The sequence below is a fragment of the Macaca fascicularis genome, chromosome 13, assembly GCF_037993035.2.
Source record: "Macaca fascicularis isolate 582-1 chromosome 13, T2T-MFA8v1.1".
NCBI classification, from domain to species: domain Eukaryota; kingdom Metazoa; phylum Chordata; class Mammalia; order Primates; family Cercopithecidae; genus Macaca; species Macaca fascicularis.
Window position 1 is genome coordinate 19,840,870 of NC_088387.1, and position 15,483 is coordinate 19,856,352.

At 44.4% G+C, this 15,483-nt stretch overlaps 1 long non-coding RNA gene across 2 annotated transcripts in view; it reads left to right on the forward strand.

The window, feature by feature from the left end:
* LOC123568343 (uncharacterized) overlaps nucleotides 1-12,246 on the forward strand; it is an 85,197-nt gene extending 72,951 nt beyond the window's left edge. For both annotated transcript variants that reach the window (XR_006691595.2, XR_012422048.1), the window contains exons 3-4: nucleotides 4,766-4,923; nucleotides 11,598-12,246. This is a non-coding gene — a long non-coding RNA (uncharacterized lncRNA). The remainder of the gene's footprint in view (nucleotides 1-4,765; nucleotides 4,924-11,597) is intronic.
* The last annotated feature ends 3,237 nt before the right edge of the window (nucleotides 12,247-15,483 follow it).

Consider the following 15,483-nt stretch of genomic DNA (forward strand, 5'->3'; position numbering starts at 1 on the left):
CCCACCACCACACCCGGCTAATTTTTCGTATTTTTAGTAGAGACGGGGTTTCACCATGTTAGCCAGGATGGTCTCGATCTCCTGACCTTGTGATCCGCCCGCTTCGGTCTCCCAAAGTGTTGGGATTACAGGCATGAGCCACTGCGCCCGGCCTGTAACACTTCTTATAGCACTTACAGCACTGAATTGAAACCTTGCTCCCCGTTCTGGCTGCTCCGGGAAGCTATGAAATCTTTTTGAGCCAAGTCTAGCACAGTGCCTGGCAGGTACATTCAGGTGGTAGAGTTTGCTGCTTGAATGGGTGAATGGGAATTTGACAGCATTTTTATTCAAATTAGTATGTGCCAGGTATCGTGCTCGCTCTGCTTTATCCAAGGGAGTGAGCCCTTGTGCAGGTATTTGAGGCATGAGGGAAATAGGCTCTACTGTGGGACAAAGAGCATTTCATGGACTTGCTCACCAAGCAGCCTTCTGAGTTTTAATTTGGCTCCCAGTATCTTGATATCAGGAGGCAGTCACAAGAACTCCATCTTTAGAAAGTTATATTTTCCACAGGAAATCTAAAAGCTATTCAACATGTTAGTTTCCTGTAAATTCGATAAGCAATAATCCATTCCTAACACTGAGCCCTAATGAAATTTGGTATCTGGTCCTGCAGATAGCTAAAGACCCTGTCTGGGTGGCCTAGGGGACTCCTCTGTTTTGCCACCACAGGATCCACTTTGCAAATTAACCACTGGTTCCCCCGTTGTAGGAACTACCACCTTTCTCAGAGTCTCTTTTTCTTTCTTTCTTTCTTTCTTTCTTTCTTTCTTTCTTTCTTTCTTTCTTTCTTTCTTTCTTTCTTTCTTTCTTTCTTTTCTTTCTTTCTTTCTTTCTTTCTTTCTTTCTTTCTTTCTTTCTTTCTTTCTTTCTTTCTTCTCTTTCTTTCTTTTCTTTCTTTCTTTCTTTCTTTCTTTCTTTCTTTCTTTCTTTCTTTCTTTCTTTCTTTCTTTCTTTCTTTCTTTCTTTCTTTCTTCTTTCTTTTCTTTTCTTTTCTTTTCTCTCTCTCCTTCTTTCTCCCTCCCTCCCTCTCTCTCTTTTTCTTTGTCTCTCCCTCCCTTCTCTCTCTCTCTTTCTCTTTCTCTCTCTCTCTCTCTCCTAGACAGGATCTAGCTTTTTCCCCAGGCTGGAGTGCAGTGGTGCACTCATGCATTCATTGCACGATCACGGCAGCCTCAAATCCTTCCTCAGAGTCTTTATGCAGCAACCAGCAGGGTCTGGAGGGCTGGTGGCTCTGTGGACTCTCCTGACGGAACACAGAGATGTCCTTGGTCTGTTGATGTGATTATAAGCTGAGCAAAGGAGGATCAAAGCCAGTGACAGGAAGGGAGATATGCAAGGGACCAGAGCATCAACTCTGAGTTAGTCCATTCTACTTCTGGGACTTGGGATACAGGTCAGAAACCTTGAGCTTCTACTTCTCCATCTTCCAATTGTAGCATCCAGGACCTCAGAATCTGCCAGCTGAGGGGAGCCCTAATGATTGTCCGGTGGGATCTAGTGGGACCACAGAGATGAAGACATGAATAGCTATTTGAATGTGAACAGCAGATGAAGAAATCAAGGCTAGGAGGGATGAAGTGACTCATCCAATGTCACAGTGTGGTTGAAGCAGCACTAGTATCCAGGTTGCATGAGTCCCTGATGCTTTCACTCAAGGGAAATTTTGGAGCCACGGGGCAATGCCCCCTGACGTAGCAGTCTGCACAGTTCTGCCATGTCTCATCCTGGCCCTGTAAGCTGGACCCAAACCTGCTATCATCCCATCCATCTCAGGAAGTGAAACCTCTTATGTCAAACAGACAGGTTGTGCAATGTGTGTATCAGATCCTGTCTTCCCAAGGAGACCGCTCAGGCCACAGCACTTCCTTCTGATCCCCAATGGGCAGAAAATATCTCGCTATAGACATAATTGGCACTAAGGGAGGGAGTGGAAGAGTGATGATGATGTAGATGGTGATGTAGCCTCATGGAAGTGGAACAAGCAGAGATGGGGAGCTGGAAATGCCAGGATGCTCCAGCTTTTGGGGAATTATTCAACTCTTGAGTCACTAAAGCCTTTCTCAGCTGCAAGTTCCTTTTTACCCTGGCAGGTCATTCTTCCAAGACAGGGGACTGACATTTATTCAAAGCAGCAAGTGCCCTGGCACCATCTTGTGTCTCATCATGGGCTTCCCAGCCAGTTATCAAGGTTGATCTCATCTCATTGGTCTTCAATCATTTTGAACAAGAAGACAAGCAAAATAATCATGGGTTAGTTACTATATAATCGTGTGTACATGTAGTGGTGTCTATTCTTTGCAGTGAGCTGTTCATTCCTTGTTCACCCTCTTGTTTAGAACGGAACTAAACAATCTGCCCCCACCATTTTCCCCAAGCCCCATCTCATTCTTGGCACTGGCTTCCAACATTGTTCTTATGAGTCTCATTTTCTTTTATCATTTCCATAAATCCCTCTGGGATCTTAAAGTATGAAACGTGTTGTGTGTACCCACACCTGTCTCTGTGGATATTTCTCTCCTTTCCCTTCTGCTTCTGGGATTTTTTGGGTATAGGCACTATGATTTTTAGCATATTGCATCCACTTCCTTTTATGGCATCATCTCCAATGGGCCTCTTCTCCCTCTTGGATCCAGGTTCTCAGACTGGGGACATGCAGAGTCCAACAGACATTCCATTCTCCTCCCTGGTCTAGAACAAGGAGGGCTTAGATATATGAGCAGGTGGCTGGGGCTGGTGAGCTATGTGGTCTCCAATGACTTTTCCCTGATGTCTGAGTTGTTATGCCAGTTCTGGGAGGCCAATAAGACCTTGTCTTTCCTTTGGATCCATCGAAAAAGCCCCTGTGTGGATAAGATGGATGGCAGGGCTTTCCTACTCTATGTCTTTTCTCACACCTAATGGGTATAAGAGAGGGGACCACAAACAGAGGGGGCTCTGGTACCACTTATCCAGTGTCTGGAAACATTTTCTGTAAAGGGCCAGATAATAAATGTTTCAGGTACAACTACTCAACCTTGCATTGTTTCAGAAAAGCAGTCAGATAATATATAAATGAATGGGTGTGGCTGGACTTGTCCTGCGAGCCCCTGTCTTATATCATTGTATTATATCATTTTTTTCTTACATACAAATTTAGAAGCAATACTTAAAAAAAAGCCATCCTTTATTGAGCACCTACTAAGTGCCAGGTACCTTTTTTCCTCATTATCTTATTAACTCTTCATAATGACCTTTAAAGTAGATAATATTGAACCATTTGACCTATGCAAAAACTGAGATTGAGACAATAACTTATTTAAGACCACACAAACAGTAAATGGTGGAACTATGTCTCAAACATGGGCTAATTGAACCCAAACTAGATCTTTATTTCTCACTTTTAATTGTTACAAATGTTTATTGCCCCGTCTCCTCCTGTCCACACAGTGCCCATCGGCAGACTCCTTTTTCATTCTCAGTGATCGAATGACATTCTAAACTACATTGGCCTGGCAGATTCACCTCTGCCCCTAAGTGTTTCCACATTGTCCTTTTAGGATTGGGATACTCTCTGTTCCCCTATCTTCCCTCCTTTCTTCTTCTGGCGGTGACGTGCTGTGTGAATTTGTTTCTCCTCTCAGGGTAGCACTGGGACTTTCCAAATCAGCATTTTTAGTGATCGCTCTTCCCTTTTCTGAGCTTCTTCCTTATTCCTGTTCACTTTCTCATCTACAAGTGGCAGCTTTGTTGCTGGAGGATTTCCTTTGTCCTTTTATTCTTCCTTACGACTTTGCCATAACTGTCAAAAACAATCCCTTGAAGGTATCTATGCTTGGAATTGTGTGTTTATGATGCTGAAAAATACTTCTCTTCTAAAAGCTATGATAAAATGCTTCTCTCCCAAAATGTCTGTATTCTACTCTCTGGTTATTACACAATCGAAGATGATTTGGTCATTTCCTTCCAGGACTTTGTTAATTTCACTTCTTCAACTGCTTCCCCCTTCTTGGCTGGAACTGAATTTTCTGTCTTCTGGGAGAAGAAGTTCTTAGCAAGGCCACTCAGGATTTGTTGGGTGCCTTGGTCAAGTCTAAGATCCAGGCTCTGGGTGGCTGATTTCCTCTAATCACTGAGCAATGTAAAATGAGGAAGTCTGATTGTGTAAAGGTGTTAAACTTTTGTGTGAAGGCAAAACTTTAATACCATGAATAGAAATTACAGAATTTACCAACTTCTAACAGGATTCCTTTCACTCCCTGACATTAGAATGTTAGAAAATCTACCACGAAGCATCTATGAGGCTATTGTACAAGGCCCGTTTTTCAAAATAGGTTTTTACAAGGACTGTTATTTGGGATGATAGTTCCAAAAAGGTGCTATCAAAGGTAATTGATGGTGTGTGCAAGCTGAAAGTTGTATGTTAGAACTAGTAGGGATTTCAAAAATATCCCTTTTAGGCTTTTTGCTAATATATCTGCTCATTTTCAAAGTTCCAAATATTATAAAAGTATTTAAAGTAAAAAGTAGAAGCCCTCCATTTCTGCTGACCCACTTCCCTGTTTCAACCAGAAAGTATTTTCCCAGACAATGCTACCCCAGGACTCACACTCTATCCAACTATCACCTACCATAGGTTCTTTGAAGGGCTCAGTTTGAGTGCTCCTTGAGTGCCTGGGATCTGTTATTTCTCTCCATTTCTACTACTGCACAGTAGTTCAAGTCCTCCTCCCTTTTCCCCTAGGCCATTTGAATCATCTGCTAATTGGTTTTCCTGATTGCCATGGAAACTTCATCCATCCCTTCCTCACACATCAGCCACAGAAGTATCTCCAAAAAGCAAATCTCGTGACATGAAGCCCTTGCACAAAACCCATTACTGGTTGCCCGCCTCCTTTGTGGGTAAGTTCAAGCTCCTGAGTGTGGCAAGCTGGGCCCACCTGGAATCCCCTGCCCTCCTCTCCTACCCCACGTGACAACCTTTCCAGACTATTTGCAGTTCTTTGAATGTGATATTCTTTCTAGTCTCTGTGCTTTTGTATAACCTGTTCTTCTTGACAGGAAACTCCTTCTCCTCCTTGTAGTTTAGCTAATTTCTAGTCTTTCAAGACTCAGCTCATGCTTCACCCTCTCTATGACAAGTCCTGTCCCAAGCTGGGTGGTGGATACTCTTCCTCTGTGCTGTGTGAGTCTTGAGCATCCTCAGGAAACCTCCCTCATTGTGTTTTGTTTGCTTGTCTCCCTTGCTGTTAATGCGCCCGCTTCAAGGCTGGCATATACTGCTCATCTCCATGACTGGCTCATGGTGGTGCTCTGCAAATATCATCCAATCAAATGGATGAGGGCCATCATGCCATCCCTCATGACTTCCAGCTGGAGCTAACCTCCCCCGACAGGAAAGCATTTCCTTAGGAAAGAATATCTTTGGGTTAAATGCAAGTAGAGACTCACCAGAAGCACCACGTCCAGCTCAGAATGAACTGCTCAGTAAGCAGCCTTGTCAATGAGGAGGCAGCAGGCCGGCCCCAGAGGCCTCAAAGTGGGAAAGCAGAGAAGCGCAGTTCCTGCCACAAAGGCACACCTTGCTCCCCTGGCTGGCTGGAAGCAGAATGGTGTCCACCTGCTTCCATGGGAATTCTGTGCCTTTAGTAAAGTTTTATGGGACAGGAAGGTGACAGGCATTGACACTCCAACCAGGAATGGGTGGTACCATCTTTCCTGTGTCTTACCAGAAATACCTGTGGCAGGTAAATTTCTAGAGAGACACTCCCATTTCTCCTATATAGCAATTTTGAAATGTTTTCTGAGGGCTTTCCAAATTCATCTGGGAACATAGGAGTTCCAGAAAGATGAAATCAAAGGTGATGGTATGCCAAGGAAAGTAGCTTTTAGAATGACTTCCATTAGCCATTCATCCATTCAGCATACCAGGCATTCAGTCTGGGGCGGGGGGGGGTGTGTGTGTGTGCACCCGCATGTACACAGAGGAAGGGAAACAAAAGTACACAAGATACGATAGTTGTCCTCAAGGAGTTTGCAAATGTCCGCAATTTAAGAGAATATGCTATGCTGTGGCGGATGTATAAACCAACTGCTAGGGAGAGGCCTTCCACACACACTCGGGGCAAATGCAACCTGTAGGACTGCCAGTGGAAGCTGGGCATGCTGTTTGTGGTTGATAAACCCTGGTCCCTTGTTCAGGGACCTATGTTTACCTTTCTTCTCCCTGGAAGTCTTCATTAGCTGGGCATCCAGAAGGTCTTGAACGGAGCAGAGGGAGGCACAAAGACAAGAGTTTGAAACCAGCCTGGACAACAAAATGAACTTCTATCTTTGCAAAAAAATTAAAAAAAAAATTAGCCAGGTGGGATTGCATGTGCCTGTAGTCCCAGCTATTCAGGAAGCTGAGGCAGGAGGATTCCTTGAGACCAGGAATTTTGAGGCTGCAGTGAGCTATTAGGTTGGTGCAAAAGTAATTGTGGTTTTTGCCATTAAAAGTAATGGCAAAACTTTTAATGACAAAAACCGTGATTAGTTTTGCATCAATCCAATAATGATTGCACCCCTGCACTATGCTCCAGCCTGGGCAACAGAGTGGTACCCTGTCACAAAATAATAAATAAATAAAATGTAAACATGCAAAAAACAAAACCAAAAATAAAAAATGGGTGTTAAGGCCCCTGAATTGAGGAATAATATGAAGGAGTGTGATTCTGTGTGTGCACACATGGGTGTGCACCCTGAGTGCCTGGATGGCTCACCCTGGGCTAGTTCAGGTGGCAAATGGTTTTCCTCCAGCTGGGCTACCACCATCTTCCCCCAGGGCCTGTCCATGTCTTTGGTGGCAAGATGCCTATGGACTAGAGTCCCTCCTCAGAGGAAAGGCTCCTCCCATTTCTCTGGCTTTTAGGTAGAAGTCCATGACTTCAACAGGTCCCTACTGCAATGTCATGGGTTAGTTTAGGTGCGGTCTCCTCTGAGAGCCTCCCATAGCCTAAAAGGCCCTATCCTAGCTGGCACTGCATCTCCCTCTTCCCAGCTCTCAGCTTTTCTCTTTGCTCACCCCACTCAGCGCAGGCTTTCTGCCTGATCTTGGATGTGTCAATCCTGCCCCTAAGGGATGCAAGGCAATCTTTCATTATTAAGATCTCTCCTGAGGCCAGGTGTGGTGGCTCACACCTGTAGTCCTAGCACGTTGGTAGGCCAAGGTAGGAGAATCGCTTGAGCTCAGGAGTTCCAGGCTGCAATGAGCCATGATTGCACCATTGCACTCCAGCCTGCATGACACAGCAAGACCCTGTATTTTTTTTTTTTTTGAGACAGGGTCTTGCTCTGTCACCCAGGCTAGAGTGCAACAGTGTGTTTCTGCTCACTGCAACCTCAACCTGCACATTGTTTTGTAGAGACGGTGTCTTGCTATGTTGCCCAGAGTGGCCTCAAACTCCTGGGCTCAAGAGATCTTTCCACCTCAGCCTTCCAAAGTGCTGGGACTACAGGCGTGAGCCACCGTGCCCAAACAAGACCCTGTCTTAAAAACAAAAGAAAAATAAACAACTCCCCAGACCGCTCTAGTCTTAAACTCCTCCCTAGTTCCAGCCACCTTTTAGCACATGACTCTTGTTAATTTTGTTCTCACTGTCTGAAATCATCTCCTGTCCACTCTTGACTGACAGGTCTCTGCAGTAGCCCATTGCTTAATCAGAGTAGGCCCCTGTCAACTTATTCATATTGTGTCCCCATGCCAGTGTGGATGATTAAAATTGTTGAGTGGAGGCTGATTGAATGAGCCATCTCCTTCCAAGTCCTCACTTGCTGGCTCCTGTCTTAGTTTTACTCCCCATTCTTCAAGGAACGTGAGCCCTGGAAAGTATTTTAGAGTCATTTAGTCGAGTGCCTTTGGATGGGAGGATCACATCCCTGGGTCCCGCCCGGTGGATTGTTTTGCTCTAATTGACTAGGCAGGATTCCCTACCTTCTCTCACTTCTGCATGAGACTTCCTTCTGAAATTGCTGCTCAGTCAAGAGAATGACCTTCCCCAACGGAATCCTACTCCACGGGGACTTAAAGATGTCAGAGATCTCTTGCTCATCTCTCTGGCCAGCTACCAAGGTCAGTTTATAGCCGAGGGACAAGACTAGTTAGCAGATCAGGCAGGTCTCAGACCCCAGCGTAAGTGCTGGACTTCTAGCTGCGGTTGTTCCTGCCCGCATGGGCATTCAGATGGAGAGAGGGCACGGCACTACACTGCACTCTTGGTGAAACCCAGGACTCTGCAATCTCAGTGTCAGCCCCAGGTCTTCTCTTCAGCAGAACTTAGTCAGTCCTGTCACTAGGAGATGGGACTCCGCCTGATTGCATTCTTACCAATGGCTGCATTGACAAGGGGACTACACTTCACTGAGTGGAGATTGGGGGGAAAGGAAATAAGCCCTCAGTGCTTTCTCTGAGCACATGTCACCCTTGCTGGCTTAGCATCTATTATGTGCCAGAGGACTTAGCTCTTACCTTGGCAGATATTCTCTGCTTGACCAAATTTTAGTCAGGCTCCTGAACCTTCTCCCAGGCACATTTGTGCACTTTCTTGTAAAATCCTTTTTTAGCAAGAATCTTCTATCTTCAATATCTGATCACCCTTAAAATCTCACTGGATTCTCCATCCTCCACCATCCCCAAGGTTGTGTCCAATCACCCTGTCCTGTCTTCAGCAAGGATCCTGTTAGGTGGGTTTAGGCAGAAACTCCCTTTTTTTTCATGTTTCCTCTTAGTAATTTCACATCGACTGACCCTTGCTCTGCTTCCTGGCTATGAATATGTCCTTGCCCGTGCTGTGTATGTAGTTGTGGCCAATCTCTCTCCCCTGCCGCAAAGTCCCATTGCAGTGGTTCCTATATCTTCTGTGCTGGTTCTGAATAAAATCTTCCTTACCATGAATTTAAAGATATCATTGATTTTTTTTTTTTTGAGATGAAGTCTTGCTCTGTTGCCCAGGCTAGGGTGCAGTGGCTTGAACTTGGCTCACTGCAACTTCCTCCTCCTGGGTTCAAGTGATTCTCCTGCCTCATCATCGTGTGTAGCTGGGATTACAGGTGCCCACCACCATACCTGGCTAATTTTTTTTTTGTATTTTTAGTAGAGATGGGGTTTTTACCATGTTGGACAGGCTAGTCTTGAACTCCTGACCTCAGGTGATCCGCCCACCTCAGCCTCCCAAAGTGCTGGGATTACAGGCGTGAGCCACTGCGCCTGGCCAAATCATTTTTTTCTTTGACAACATTGTCCTGTAGACAACTGGATTTCACGGAATTAGCCTCTGTGAAATCTAGCATATTCTTTGACTTCCTTCTTCTAAAGGTTGATTTTATAGGAGGCAATATTTTAAAGTATCAAGGCCACCTGGAGATTCATTTCAAGCTTACTTTGTGCCAAGAAAGGGAAATTTTCCTGAAAATGTCTTTTAAGTTCTAGTCAGAAAAAAGCAATCTTAAGAACAAGGAAATAGACCTGTCATTTTAAAACCCAGAAAAGAACCTTTCAACATAGCATTCCCTAGGCACCAAGCCTCTTTGATTAGTAGGAGGTTGCTTTGACTGTGACTGGTCAGGAACATACCTGGCCCTCCTCACCAGTGTGTAAGTTCCTGGAGAGCTGTGACAAAATCGCCCACTTCCACTCCTCCTGTGCCATCTTACCTATAGTATGCACTCCACAAATGGGCTGGTGGATTCCAGGGGTCACTCAGTGGATAAGCCGGAAAAAACAAAGAGGGGCTTGGATATAGCTTTGCCCTCTCAGCTATATCCCCAGAGGTTACTCAACTTCCTGGCTGGATGTCCTCATGTTCAAAATGTGGACATCAAGACCTAACTCTCAGAGTAATTATAAAGATAAACAAAGTCACGCATGGGAAATCACCTAACAGAGATGGACGTGGTTGACAAGCAGGAAAGATTCCTTTGCTCTCCTCCCTCCTCCTTCCTTTCCTTCCTAATGAGGATGGCCTTGTCTTTGTTGCTGCCATCGAATCTCTGATGTCAGTGGTCACCCTACAGGGATCAGTGGTCACAGGTGGGCATGTGTGTGAATACTGCAAAGTGTTCCCTGGTAACGTTTACTCATAAAGCAGTCAGCTGGCCTGAGCTGCAGTGGGGATCGGGAATACTGCTCAGGCATGCATCCCTGTCCCTAGATCTCATCAGTTCCCTGAGGCCTTTGTCCAAATGGAGACCCGCATTGGGCTCACCACAGGCTCAGGCTCAGGAACGTCCTGAGTTTTCCAGCATCCTTAACAATTTAGCATCACACATTCTCAAAGGTTTGATACCTTTCATATAATATTTTTAGTACTGCTAGGAAGACACACATGAATTAAATATGGGTACTTCTTTTCCAGGAACTTATTGTCTTGAGTACAAGGAATTACGAGTAGGAGGTGAGAAGAGGCACTCCCTTTGGCCACCCCCATGGTCTGGTGACTCTTAGACTCACGTTTACAGATGTCCACCTCTTGGATGACAGCCTCCAGCCTTCCTGCTTTCTCACTCTCTCTCTTCTCAAAGCACCAGTGATTTGTCCTTTTTAGGACCGCGAACCCATAGACATCCCCTCTCTCTATCGGCCCTTTCTGCTTTTCCGTCCTTTTTGATCCAGCTTAATTTCTGTGCCCCGTCTCTTCAACCATTTCCTTGCTGGTCTCCTCAGCACCCTTCCCATTTTTATTCCATTACACTCAACAGACAAAACTTAAGGCTGGGTTGTATCGCTAGTCTGCTTCCTCTGTATCTCCACTGGGGCTGCCAGAGGAGGTTGGGAAATGAGTTTACTCAGCCTCACAGGTGGTTGCCACCATGGGCCCAGGACCACCACCACCCACTGTGCTCTCACACTGCCCACCAGTCCTACAAAGCTTTTCTAGTCTGCTGCCCACAGTGATGTAGAAGGAAAATAAATCTTAGGGCCTCCAAATCACTAAGTTAAAGGGAAAAGTCAAGCTGGGAACTGCTTGACTTTTCTGCCTTACACATATTGATTGATGTCTTATGTCTCCCTAAAATGTATAAAACCAAGCCATGCTCTGACTACCTTGGGCACATGTGGTCAGGACCTCCTGATGCTCTGTCATGGGTGGGTGTCCTCAACCGTGGCAAAATAAACTTTCTAAATTAACTGAGACCTGTCTCAGATTTTCAAGGTTCACATTTGGGTAACCACGAAGGGATTCTGAGTGGAGATGCCCCTTACCTTTGACAAATCTCCTATTGGTGTTTGGTACCAGCATGAGCTAACTTTATGGCTCAAACCAATAGGACAATTTGCTGAGGTCTGAAAGCATCTCCTCTAGAGAATTCCTGATCTTCCCAAATTTGGTCAAGATCAAAAGTTTATTTTGCTGTACGACTCCCTGTGCGTGTGTGTGTGTTTTGTTTGTTTGTTTTTTTTTTTTTTGAGTTTTACTTGCTTCCAGCAAGGAAGGCAAGATTTCCTGCTTCCATGATGATGGAAGACAGGTAACTCCTTTAAGTGGTTTGAGCTCACTCCCAGCAGGGAAGACGAGTTCAAGTTTTTTTCTTGCTCCTAGAATGGTAGTGTGCAGTCTTCAGCCTGAGACCCATCCCTAGGTAAGTAGCTGAATTGGGGTTTTGTCTTGGCTAAAGTTTAACAACCAGCTGGTCTTAATTTCTCCTTACCATTAGAGTACTCAGTAATCATATAAGTTTTGCGATCATTTGTTTTGCTTAACTGTTTGTTTATTTGTTTCTGTTTTTATTGTTGTTTCAGTCTTTTTCCCATTGAGTTTGACCTACTCTGTCTGACTTGATCAAATCCAAAGGGAAGTTCCAAATTGTGGGGAATGAGGCCTCTGAAGTGGCTAAATTCCCACCCTCCCACACACACAAAGGTGGTGTGGTTGAGGGGAAAACGGGGCAAAGATTTTTTATTTTGACCACTAAAGGGGCTTCATTTACATAACAAGGCCACCATTTGCTAGCCAGGCCGAACTGAAAGAGCAATGGCTGTCTCCCATGCTGCAGTTCCATAGCTAAGGTTCTGCTTTTTTTTCTACCACGACAGGCTGGGTTTGGTTCCTGAATCAAGCCTTTTCTGGTTTGATACTTCATACTTCTGAAGTAGCAGCAATTTGTCCTAGCTGAAATATGGTAATAAGCTTTTAAAAGATTTTTTTTTAAAGGACCTCAATGGTTAAAAGTCAGCTTAATTAAAAGCTAACATCCAAGAAGTGTGTACGTGTCTATGTGCATGTTTGTATTTAAAATACCTTCATGTTTTTTTTTTCTCTCCTAGGAACTTGTCTGTTTTATGAGCAAAAGTTTTTTTCTTCTCAGTTGACTGGATTCTGTTTTCTTCATTTACTTCTGCTGTCTCTCCTTTCTCTTGCACCGTCTGCTGAATGAGAGACCTAAAATAGTTTATAATAGCCTGGGGTTCCTTAAAGAAAATGGAGAAGGTGCCAGGCTCCCTTTTGGGGAGAAACTTCTATTTTTCCTTGTGGAATCCCTAGAGTGTAAACAGACAAGTTCATTTCAGCTCTTAAACTGCTTGCGTTTGTATTGTGTTACCTGATTTTTTTGACTATTATATTTTTGACTAGCTATTGCAACAGAAGCTACTCTTGGGTTTTCAAGGAAGACTGTAGTTTAGACATGTAAAAATGTCTTTAAAAAAATAGCTTTTTTTTAAGTGCACTGTAAAAGCATCACATGGTCTAGCCTTGTAATAATTTTCCCTTTTTGGAGACCAGGATTCAGGGTGGGCTCTGCCCAGAGCTCAGAGATCCAGTTAAAAGATAGGTAGTCTCAATGTAAATAAAATTGGTCTCCTGATACAATCCTATGGTAGATTTCTATAATTTTATGGTTGATTTGGCATGCATCCTTAGTCTCCCTCAGACTTTTTCTCTCTGTACCTTGAGATGTATATTTCGCTATCTGAATTTTCGTCCAAGAGTTGTTTCCTCTTGTAGCAGGACAAGCGGCAGACAAAACTCCTCAGGCACCGAGTTATAGAAGGGAGGGGTTTATTCGGCCAGGTGCATCAGCAAGACTTCAGTCTCAAGAGCCAAGCTCTCCGAGTGAGCAATTCCTGTCCCTTTTAAGGGCTCACAACTCTAAGGGGGTGCACATGAGAGGGTCATGATTGATTGAATAAGCAGGAGGTATGTGATTGGGGGCTGCATGCACTGGCAATTAGATTGGAACAAAACAAGATAGGGATTTTCACAGTGCATTCCTATACAATGTCTGTAATCTATAGATAACAGAACCAGTTACGTCAGGGGTCAATCTTTAACTACCAGGCCCAGGGTGTGGCGCTGGGCTGTCTGCCTGTGGATTTCATTTCTGCCTTTTAGTTTTTACTTCTTCTGTCTTTGGAGGCAGAAATTCAGCATAAGACAATATGAGGGGTGGTCTCCTGCCTTATTCCCCCCTTTTGAGACTCTCACTCATTTTATTAGTGGGAGTTCTCACTTTCATTTTCACTATCCATGTCTTCTTGCAAGATAGATTGATAGCGATTTATATAGTACATTTGTGCTGAGGCATTTTGGTGAACTAAGGTAGTGATGAAGCTTTTTATCATTCGCAGAAGTACAGGTATCAAACAAGGGAGCAGTAAGCAGGTTCCCATTATTATTATAATTCATATTTTAAGAGTTTTAAATCCCCCTAACGCTGGGAACCATTTTCCAAACATGGCCCCAGGATCAAATCCATGCTACACTTGCACGGGCACATGTGCCAGTTTTGTCATATCTCTACCTATGTCTTCCACTACTTGCCCTTGATTATCTATGTGTAGACAGCAATTACTAGGGTTAAATTTTCCACAGACCCCTCCTTCAGCTGCTAGCAAGTAGTCAAGAGCCAATCTATTTTGATAGATAGCATTTCTCATCTGAGTTTCTTGCCGAGCCAGAATAGTCAAGGCTCTGCTGGTTTTATTAGTGATTATTTCTAAGACAGCTTGTAACCGTATGATTTGGTTGATCATGTAAGTGGGGGTCCAGTATCCCCATGAGCTATCTTGTGTCCAAGTAGCAGGCCCATAATATTGTATGATTCTCTCAGGGGGCCATTTATCATCTTTCCAATTTCCTATAGCTATGCTTCTCTTTTCATGGGAAGCATAGACAGGGAAGCCCAGGAGTTCGCCTGTTTTTATGGGCAGTAGAAAGAAAGATGGCTTAATAGTGCCAATAACACAACTACCTGCCCACTGGTCAGGTAATTTGGCATAAGCTCTATGCCCACATATGCAATACAATCCAGTTGGGGCTGTCCAGTCCCGGTGGGACTCCGGGTGGGTCCACATGGTTTGCAACTTTGGGAATTTGCTAAATGGATTCCTCTCTGTTTGATTTGAACTCCACCAAGTGACTGTTTTTGTGGTACCATTATACAGTTTCTGTCCCAGACAACTAAGTCGTCCTACGGGGTGAGTGAATTCCTTCTCTAGCTATGCAATATTGTCCAATAATTGAGGCTTTTAGGACCCAGAAATTATCAAGGTGATTCTTTTGAGCTGAGAATTCATCAGGAACTGGGTCTGTAGGCACTAATTCTCGGGCTTCCCATGGCCATTGATCTCCCATTACAGTTCCTCCACATACATAACATGAAGTGACATTGAGAGACTGAGCTACATGCTCGGCTAATTGCAAAAACAAATTTCTTGTTTTTCCTGGAATTTCTGGTACTGGTACATTTAGTTCATCATAGAAAGTTTGAAACACTGGCTCAGGAGAGTGTTTGTAAACTTCTCCTCGAACCAAGATATTTACTCGAGGATCCAGTCTGGCCCCGTCAATTCCTAAGGTCACACACTCCTCTTTTTTCCAGCCAGGATCAAGCGTATTAGTTATTACTAGCTCTAAGGGGTTACATTGTCCCTTAGTATGGGAAGGGCCATTTTTTCCTTTCTGAAGGTGGACTGGATCATTTTCATCATTTTTGTTTTCTTTTATCCAAGTGGCCTAAATGACACAAGACCAGTATTTACATTTATTTCCACACAGTCCTAATTTATGACAGATGTACTTATTTTCTGCCATATAGCCTCTTTTCTAATTAAGAGAACCACATCTGCCGGGCGCAGTGGCTCAAGCCTGTAATCCCAGCACTTTGGGAGGCCGAGACGGGCGGATCACGAGGTCAGGAGATCGAGACCATCCTGGCTAACATGGTGAAACCCCGTCTCTACTAAAAAAAATACAAAAAACTAGCCGGGCGAGGTGGCGGGCGCCTGTAGTCCCAGCTGCTCGGGAGGCTGAGGCAGGAGAATGGCGTGAACCCGGGAGGCGGAGCTTGCAGTGAGCTGAGATCCGGCCACTGCACTCCAGCCTGCGCGACAGAGCGAGACTCCGTCTCAAAAAAAAAAAAAAAAAAAAAAAAAAAAGAGAACCACATCTTATTCCTAACTTATTACTATTAATGACAGCACAGGTA